Source organism: Rhinolophus ferrumequinum, chromosome 8 (assembly GCF_004115265.2).
Source record: "Rhinolophus ferrumequinum isolate MPI-CBG mRhiFer1 chromosome 8, mRhiFer1_v1.p, whole genome shotgun sequence".
NCBI lineage: Eukaryota > Metazoa > Chordata > Mammalia > Chiroptera > Rhinolophidae > Rhinolophus > Rhinolophus ferrumequinum.
The window spans coordinates 20,816,880-20,827,240 of record NC_046291.1 but is presented as its reverse complement, the minus strand read 5'-3'; the positions used below and the strand labels follow the sequence as shown (position 1 = coordinate 20,827,240).

The window sequence follows — 10,361 nt, the reverse complement described above, 5'->3', positions numbered from 1 at the left end:
TATTTCCCTACTCTTCTACTAGTTTTTCCTGGGAAAACTTCCTATTAATTATATTCACATGAATCCTCATTTCAGAGTCTGTTTCTGCGGAACCCAACTTAAGACAGAGATAATAAGAATTTTAATCTTCTTCCCTGAAAACACTGGAAGACTGAAGGGAAGATCAGTCATCTTATTCTACCTTCTTGAATTCGGGTTTTCTCCACTGACATGTCTCAGATACCTAGATGTGCTTGGGAAGAAAATCAGCTCATTTTGTACATCCATAGTCATTTAGGAAGTTGGAAATATATATCTGGACTTCAGGAGAGAGGTCAGACACAGAGATATATTAAATTAAAACAGCTGGGTTGTCAACTCATAATGTATGAGTTAGGCTGATTTACTTTTCTATGAACTACTTGTCCGTCCTCTCCTAATTTTAAAATTCAGTACAGCTGTGAGTTTCATTAAATGTTTATGATCCTATTATAGGATATATTTTTAGCCTTAATAAAAGGAAGTTGATAAAGCTTCATTATTTGTCCTTTCAGAGGAAGACTAAAGAAGCTAACATCTACCAAGTGAGTCTATAATATGTCATTGTAAATCTCCTATTTCCCAAGCCTTTGTCTCTCTCTGACATCAAAGATAAATGACTATTACTAGAATTAATATCTCTTAAATATATCATGATTCTTCAACATTATTAACCAAAAGCTGTTATGAAAACTTCACTAAAATAGAATTTGATATTCTTTCTATGAACTGTAAGGATGACTGTGGTTTTTTAGTACAGTACCTGTAGTGGGGATGTCTTCCATATTAAATCAGTAGGACTTTTTCAGAGGAATAATTTTTCTTATATTTATGTGAGAAAGGAAATTACAAAATATAGTTGCAAAATTGTTCTGTTTTCTCTGTGTGTTACTATTATTAATTTTTCATCTTTTGAAAACCATGGACATTTAAATCACTTAGATTAGGTTAGGATAACTTTCAGTCTCTGAGTTTTGCTTTAAAGTGGCACAGGCTTGGTAGCAAAACAATACAATTTAATTGACCTAGGGAAAGCTTCTAAGAACATCCTCAAAATATTTGAAGTACTCCTACACACTCCTACCAGGTGCAAAAGATAATTTTAGGGTAAGTTCTTTTGTACTGTTATGAGTTACAAACAGAATTTCTCTAGAAGTGTGTGTCCATGTAAAAGATCCTGTAACAGTTGCTATGGAACCAGTTGCTAACACTAATATTATTAAGACTCATTTTGGATTGCAAGGAAATGTATCTGTAAGTCACTGAAAACTCCTTCCATAGTTTGGGGCTGAGGAAGAAAAACAAATTGAGAGCAAAAAAATGTAAGAAAGCATTTGAGGGTTAGTTACACGCGAAGATTCTATATCTTTTTCTGTAAAACAGGATTTCTGGTTTAATGGTGCTGACCATTTAATAGTGTCAAAGAAGCAAGTATTGTATTGTATTGTTTCCTACATCAGCATCAATGAAAATATCTTTTGACGTCTAGAATCATGAGATTTTTATTTTAAAAATTATATGATGAGGTGGATACATAGGCAGAGGCTTACAATCCTGGCTCATATTAAGTTTTAGAAAATTGCTGTTTTTTTTTTTTTTTCAGATTATAGACCAGTGAGCAAAACTGGAAAATAATTAAAGAATGTTTACCTATCCCATATCCCTTAGGAATTTAGGGGTTTTTATGTTTTCTCTACTCTTTCCCACTGTGGAAAGTTTGTCACTGATAGCAAAGACAAATACATCAATTCACACTAAAATGGGAGGTGGAAAAGTTACACCCAACTATAATACCGTTCAAACTGTCAACGAACATTTCCCCTGACTTTACTCTTTATATTTTTCTTCTTGTTCTAATTTTCCTACTTACTTTTTCTTTTTCAATTTGTTTTGGAAGCTGCCTCAAATTTATTTTGACATGAAACTGAGGTATGAATACTTAAATAAAATTAAAATGAATGATAAATGAAGACTGGACAACCATTAGCATTGTTTTAGTTTTATAGATAAGGAAGTTTTTAGAACAGAGAGGTATGGGACTTGCTTCAATTTATTAGCAGTTTTTTGTTTGTTTGTTTTTTGGTTTGTTTGTTTTTTTGCTGCATATTAGGCCGAGAAATCAAACACTTCTGATTCTTAACCCAATGTTTCTTTCAGAGGGATGCAGCTTTTCGGAGGATGTCTGTGAAGCCAGGTTGCTTGTAAGGACCATAACAGTAAGTATCTTAATTTATTATTTAAAAATAATTTTTATTAAAAAACACTATTTTCATGCTGAAACATATTCCTTTCCAAGTCAGAAGCCATGAGACTTAAAAGCAGGTGGTGTACTTTGATTTAGTTGTCAATCTCTTCCTTAATGAGGATAAGTTCCTCATGCAACAGGAGAATAAAGGTGAATCCCACCATATTACAAGGAGGAGACATGTGCTAGAGTTGTTGGCTACCATCAGAAAAACAAACAAACAAACAAACAAAAACATCAGGGGAAAAATGCTGAAAACAAATGAACTGCTTTATGTTGCCATCACTTTTCCATTATATCATTGTCAAATTATCCTTCAAGCCCCTGTTTACAAACTTTTATTCCCGTAAATGAAGCATATAGTATGCAATGAAATTGAGTTTCCACATTACCTTTGAGTTTTGTTTTTAATATGAAGATCAGATGCATAAAACGATATGAAGTCAGTAATAATTAGAACTATATCTACTTGTAGTTAGATAATTTTGAAATGTCAGCGTTTTTCCACAATTTTTAATTTTCTCAGACTTCTTGGATTTCCAGCTTGACCTAATCATGCAGATTTTTATCATGAAATTGTAGATTTCGAAAATGTTTCTTTATCATGCTTTGTTTCCTTTTTAAGTAAATGTTTATATTTAAAACCAGAATATTTTTTATAAAGTTTGTCAGTATATAACACTTATGTCAAAACAACGAATTAAACGACCACAGGTAACTAGCGTGTAGTTTTATCAAATGTTACTAAAACGAGAGAAGAAATCTGTTATATTTCCAACGAGGGAAAAGAAAAACAGAGAAATAGGTGGCTGAATGATTTTCCATTGAATAGCTATTTCCCTGTCGAGATAGCTTTTACAACCATTGTTCTATTTTTATTCTTCTTTTGCCTATATTTGACATTTTTAGAAGTTTTCATCAGAAAATCTATAGAATTTTTGTGTACACTTCTTTCACATGTATTTTTCAGAATATATGTTGCCTAATTAAAGTAGAAGTTTTTAATGTCACAGTATTTGATCTTTTATCCATTCTGGATCTACTTCTATGGATATAATTGAAACAATACTTTTAGAAACAATACTTTTAGAAACTCAACATACGAAATGATAAAAGGGAATATTTTAAATTTATTACCTATTAAATTTGGGGGACGTTGGAGATGATAGTTAATATAAATAAATTTAAAGCTAAATATCATTTTAACTATTAATCATTTGCTGAAAGCCTTGCTTTGGAAAAAAACAATTTAGGGAACTAGATGTTTAATTATAGGCAGGTCATTTAACATTTGCAAGCATCATTTTTTTCCAAAGGTAATATGAAATGTTAAATTAGATGAATTCCAAAATCTTTTTCAACTTTAACCTTACAAATAAACTTTTTTCGACATTCTCACTTTTTAAAAATTGTCTAAGATAAGTAAAGCAATATAGGACTGTGATCCTCTCTGTATATGTCCAAATCTAATACACTTTGGAGAGAGGTACATTAGATTAATCTGGCCAGGCTATCTGTTTTTGTTTTTTTGTTTTTTGTTTTTTTTCCCTGTGCATTGTATGGGGGTCAGAGTAGTTGAAAAACATGATTAATAAAATGAAACTGAAGTTGTAACGTAAGGAAGTGAAGATGACCTGAGAGGCTAGGAAAGAGGGAATTCACTATTGCAATATACTATGAAAGAATATGATTATCCTTGGTTCAAAAGAAACAGAAATGTTATTAACAAAGATAGAGAAGAGCTATATGCTAAACAGATATAGTCTTTCATGAAAATCTATAGAATTATGGAGAATATTAGTGTGAAGCTAAAAGAAAGTTAGAAACAAAATTAGGCAGTATTTGTAGTGGTTACCAGGCTGAACTTAGAAGTTGCACTGCCTGAGCTCCTAATCTGAATATGTCACTTATAGCTGGGGGACTACGGACAATTGATCTAATTTCTCTGTGCTTCAAATTCCTCACCTGTAGAATGTGGATAATGATAATATCTACCTCATAGGATTGCTGTGAGGATTAAATGAGATTAAACAAATATTTCCTGGCATAAAGAAAGTGTTCAATACGTAATAACTATTGTTATCACTGTAGAAGTGTACCAGAGAGGACCTTACCAATGAAAATGAATGGATTAAGTTCACCTTGTGCAAATGACAAAGTTAGACTTCAAGTATACATTCAGTTCAAAATCTAATTTCTTAAAAGCAGAGCATTTGATAAATTTTTCTCTTGTCTCACTGGTAGCTTCATTCAGTAAAACGTAAAGAAAGCTATTAGGGAAATTGGTACTAGCAACTTGTGCATTTGCATATTGGAGACATAAAAACAAAACAAAACAAAGAAAACCACAAAGTATTGAAAAGAACCAGTGTAACTTCCCAGGAAATTACTGACAGAATCAGATTTGAAATCGACAAAACAGAGGAAGAAAGGCCACACACTTAAATATTATGGTGATACTGACTGTCAGGATAATATCAGAGGTGCTACAGTCTAAAATGGACTGTGATATATGAAAAATGTTAACGCTAACAAAAATTTTAAAATATGTAAGAAAGTTTCCAGGTAAGCAGAATTAGTACAGAAGATATATAGTCTTTGAAAACAGGCTATGAGTAAGCAATTCTCGAGGCTTGCAGGTGAAGGAGGTGATCAAGCCCAGTTGCTATTTTGTAGAAAAGGAATCAAGACTCGGAATCCCTCCACTTTTTACTCAAAGTTGTTGAAATTTGTTGGGATGAGCTGAGGTAGACTTGACTTAGGTCTTGTAGCATTTAAGGCAATTGCTCCCTAAGATAAAGTCAGCATAGGGTAAGAAGAAATGGGACAGCTGGTCTGACCCCAATACCAAGGCAAATGGGTGAATTAGAATGATGATTCTGAATCCATGAAGCAGTGGAATCCATAAGGAACCCTGGCCACATGTTGTCCCTTTTAACGTGGAGCAGGCTACATAAGGCAAACCAACCAGCCTAAACACCGGCAACCCAGACTGAGGGTAACAATGAGAAAAGGGTTTTGACAGTCGAGGTTTTGGAATATCCAATGGGCAGAAACAGTATTGATCATGGGTGGCCCAGATGAGGTTTCAGCAGGCGGGGAGAAGACGCTCTTGCACTAGCCACATGGAAGCAAATGCAAGTGTGACTTCTCCTGGCGAGATTTTACGCAAAACACCAGGCCTCGGTGATCCTAGCAGTACTGCGGCTCCAAGTTCTGGTGCAGTTGCCATCAAGATGTAACTGTGATTCCTGCAGCCTCGCGTGGGCAGGTAGAAACTCTGGCTTGAGTGTTGAGAAAATGAAATCAAGCTGACCCTTTGAATATGAATAAGCCTGGGCAGATTCTATGAGGAGAGGAAAAGAGAGGGCCAGTTTCCTATTAATCAGCGACATGTAACCTAGAGCAGTCCTTCTCAAACTGTGTTGAAGGACCATTTCCACCCAACTCCATGTGGACAGCTCCCTTTCGTAAAATACTAAGAATGACTACTTGAAAACGAACATTTCAAAAGAGATATAATGGAAAGTGCTATTTATTTCTAGATCCGGCAAACAAAGTTAGAATTCAATAAGTAGAATCAGAACACACATACCTTTGGGAAATATAATTACAAATTGTATAGGTTGTTCATTGTACGTGTGTGTAGATTTGTTTAGGTGATTAATATACTTACACATTTAACTAGAATACTGAATAATATCTTAGCCAATGCTTCCCACTCTTGGCACATATGGAACAGACTGGAAATCACAATATACATAGAGTGCTGAGGAGTAAATTGATGAGGCTACTTAGGCCACTATGCGTTCTGCCTTGCCATCCCAGGACTGAGACACATATGTATGCCTGGAACATATGTGGGAAAATGAGGCTAAGCTCAAGTGGTTACAAAAAGAATATACTGAAAGAAAGCTTCACTTGTTCTCTTTATGTGTGTGTGCCCACGTTATGGGAAGGAGCACTTCGCTGCCATCCTTACTCACAAATAGTCTCCCTGTCTGTTATAAACTAATTGTAGATAACATTGGAAGCCTTGCAACAAATCGTGTTTTACCTAATATAATATAAGTGGCTGGAAAGTTGGATTAATGTACAGACATGGAAAACTCTTTCATGAAGAATCTGTACTATCATAACATTGCATACAGCCCAACCAGGGGCCTGATTTTTAACGTTGAAATTCTTTTATTGTTTTAAAATACACTATTCTTTATATATTACCCTTCACGTTAAAAGAGTGAACACTAAATTTTATTTATGCAAGATTTTTATTTTACATTTAATTTAATGAGCAGTATCAAATTTTATGGTCACTGTTTTTCAATTTTTAAGACTCAAAGGACATCGGTAATGTGCTGACTTGACATAAAGAGCATATAGCAGCAAATGGTGTGATCAGGTGTGGAACTCTGGACTGCTATAATCCCAAAGCAAAGGTCTTGTCAGGTAATAAGAAATCAAGATCTTCCTTTATTTTCTTCCATGACTCAGTATAGATGGTGCCTATCCACATGGCAAAAGAAGTCAAGGCTTTAAAATGCTGGGAGTGGGGAATCATAAAGCAAGTTTATAGATGCCATCTGTGAAGCAGAGCGATGGGAATGAAATTATCAAATACACAGCCTAGTGAGAAGCACTAGAGTGAAATGCCTCCGAGGGTGCGCTCTATGGCCAGAATGTCTGGATCTGAGTTCTGGCCTCCCCAGTTATTATCTGTTATTTATTAAATGGTGAAGTTATCTGTAACAATGGCATCTTTTCCCCGTGGCATTATTCTGAGAATTAAATAAATGAATATACTTAGAACAGAGCCTGGGTAATCGTGTTTGATAAGGATTATGTTTGTTGACACCCCAAATCAATGGCGGTCTAAATAAAAATGTGCAGACAATATTTCGTACATCACGTTAACTATTAATATACTGTTTGAGGAAATGTGATTGACCAGAGACGATTCTGTGATTGACTACCTATGTTATAGGTAACAGAGAAGGTAATTGGCACAATAGTGTGGGGTCTTCAACGAGGTCTCAAACAGAGTTCGCCTTTCTGGAATAGCACTGGCTGATCTTTATTGAGCACTGGGTTGTGTGCCATGAGAAGAACTCTTCATTACCTCCAGGAGTGTGAGCAGGGAACTTGAGTTTTCATTGGCAAATCATGGAGACTCAGTTTGTTTTGGGCATCATACCCATCCTGTAGGGTTACTGTGACCATTAAATAGAAAAATTCATGTGACATGCTTACAAGAGAAGACTTGAAACACACATATGCCTAAGCTATGCAGATTTCTACTCAGTTCTAAGGTTGTGTTCTTTTTTTCCTGCTACTCTCCTGGCTGAAAACTGTGTCCTTTCAAAGCATATGGGTAAGTATCATATTGTGTGTGAAAATCAAAGAGGCACTTGTCTAAAAATATGTAACCTGGATTCTATTCCTGGCCTAGCTACAGACTCCTGTTAACTTATTAATATGTGTGTGCCTCAATTTCTTATATACACACATATACAGGGAGAATTAACTCCTGTTCCCCCGCTTACAGGAATTTTGGAGCATTCATAAACTCTGAGTTCTCTTGAAAGAAGCAATATGCATATGCAAGGTTTATATTGTTAGGTCACATATGCTTCAGGTAAAAAAGTGTTTTGGTGAAAGAAAAGAGGTTCCAGCTATATGCTCATGAACAGCAAACCGTGTTCATTTAATTGGAATTTAGTTTTTTGATAACATTTTTGAGTGTTCATATAAAAACTTTCTGATATTTAACTTCTACAAAATTAAAAAGGGTTCCATAGTGACAAAAGAAACTGGCAAATACCCACTTCACTTTGGTGATCTCATGTTAGGGAAGACATGATTTCGAATAACATACTCTAAGGACACACATTCAATTGATTTGTTGCATTCGATTTTTTAATTGCAGTAAATAACCTTAACTCTCAGTTTTGGAATTAGAAACATGGAGTATATAGTTTTAAAATTACTTCTCCACTGGATAGTTTTGCTTTCTTTTTATGGTCTTAGATTTCTCTACAAATATTTTATAATAAAGTCATGATAGTCACCTGTGGAGATTTAAATAGAACATGTATTATATATACATGCATGCTAGGACTTCACCCCCAGAAATTTTGATTCAGTTTGGCCTTCCCTGGGATCTATAAATTTAAAACGATCTACCACTGAGGCTGAAATGTGTCCTTAGTGAAGCTGGAATGGGGGCTTTTACAGACGTTTTTATTCTGAGGGGAGGTTAGCTTTGCTCCAGCATTGGCAGCCACATCTGTAGAGAAATCCTATTAACTTCCCAGAAATTTTGTTTTCCAATCTTATGTGTTTTTGGTTAGAGTGAAAAATTCGGATGTGTGAAGAATGAATAGAACATCTCGATTTATGAGGGCGCAGCCCCGAGTTCATCTGAATGCCAACGAGAGCTGCTTTCATGTTCTCTTGTCTTCCATTTTATTCTTCGCAGAATTTTCCGCAGTGAGTGAATCATTGCTACTGCTGAAACACCAGCATTTACGGTTCTCTGTTAGAGTCAGACAGCATTCCATGATAGCTCAGTGTAATGTAGCAAAAATATGTTTATTGTAGGTAGTGTTTCCTTGGACTTTGACATTTTCCAATTTGCTTTGATTATACTGCTCCTTAAAATTAGCGTAATATCCACTTCAGAGGGCTGTTGTTTTGTAAAATATAGACATGAATGAGCAAAACACTTTATAATCTGGAAAGTGACATATAGATGTTGAGTCTAATTAAAAATCACCTTTCTAAATATAATGAGCCATAGGATGCGGCACCTTGAGCACGTGTGATTATGTGTATTTACTTAAACCCCACCTTTTACAAAAAGTTAGGGCAGAGTTTTTGGAAAACAGAGTTCACCTTCTTTAGAGGAAATCGTTCAAAGTAATTGTTAAAAAAAGAGGGGGCTTTAAAAATAATTATCAAAGTACTATATGGTGATTCTAACAAAGACAAGCAATGCAGAAATTGAAAAAATAGAAGGAACTGGTCCTACTCTGCCCTGAACCTCACTTTCCAGAGGCAATAACAATGAACAAACATATCTGTGTGTATTATTCCGGGATTTTATTTACACATATAATCAATATCCACTCCCCCCCAACTAGATGTTTATTTTTCTTTTAACAAAACTTATTCCTTTTTACATATAAAAAATGTTGTCAACAAAAGTTTTAAGGCACTTCTAAGTTAGATGTCTAAAGCTCAGATAACAATGTGCTTGTGCTAATTTTTTTTTTTTTTTTTTGAGTCTGGGGATATCAAGAGTGAAAAGCTGTTCTTACCCAATTTTTCTAAGTGTCAGGGAAACCTACACCTGTTTTCATGCCTTTGTATTTCTGTGACTCCCCAGGGGATTAAGCTTTTACTCAGGGGATTTCTGGTTGGGGGAAAAGGGTCTGCACCACAGTCTCACTCTAAGTGATTATTATCACACCGGTAAGTTTCCACTGTGGCTGCTGGGTGCAGGCTGTGAACACATTTGAAGTCAGCAGGGGACCGTTAGAAACCTCCCTTTGCTGAGAGGAGCTGTAGAAACCTCTGCTTCACTGAGGCATACTTGCAACCTGCGGTCAGTCGCTTCTTTTTTCATGCAGTGCTGTTTTAAACTGTCTCCTATCCCACAGAGCAAAAACATACCCAACCAAAAACAGTACAAACAATCCCCATGAGTGTTTTTAAATTTTCCTTTGCTAATCTCAATGTTAATGGTATGAGGTCTTGCCAGGAGCCATTTGTGGTTTAGGCACACTAAATAACATAACATTCACACACTTAAAAACAATTAATATCAAGCATCAAATCAAAGGCCAGTTGATGTAAAACCTAGATGAATTGGGTTTTCTACCTGTCTTATGGAAAAAGTATTTCATCTTCTTTACAGGCTCCTGATTGCTATATAAGGAGGCATATTTAGTAATCTGTAGAAGATACAAGACGCTGTACTTAATAATGACATAATTGCATAAATTGCACATTGTGATGTTTGCATATTAGATGATCAGCAAAAGATTATCCCGTTTAAAATAAAAAAAGCTCTGCAGTAGTTAGTGGAAAGTGATTC

At 35.2% G+C, this 10,361-nt stretch overlaps 1 long non-coding RNA gene across 3 annotated transcripts in view; it reads left to right on the top strand.

Moving 5' to 3' along the window:
- The first annotated feature begins 533 nt into the window (after positions 1 to 533).
- Positions 534 to 10,361, top strand: part of LOC117026014 (uncharacterized) — a 44,842-nt gene continuing 35,014 nt past the window's right edge. For 2 of the 3 annotated variants that reach the window (XR_004423674.1, XR_004423676.1), the window contains exons 1-2: positions 534 to 563; positions 2,176 to 2,234. This is a non-coding gene — a long non-coding RNA (uncharacterized LOC117026014). Of the gene's footprint in view, positions 564 to 2,175; positions 2,235 to 6,598; positions 6,713 to 10,361 lie in introns of all 3 variants that reach the window. The other variant, XR_004423675.1, reaches the window with a different exon arrangement.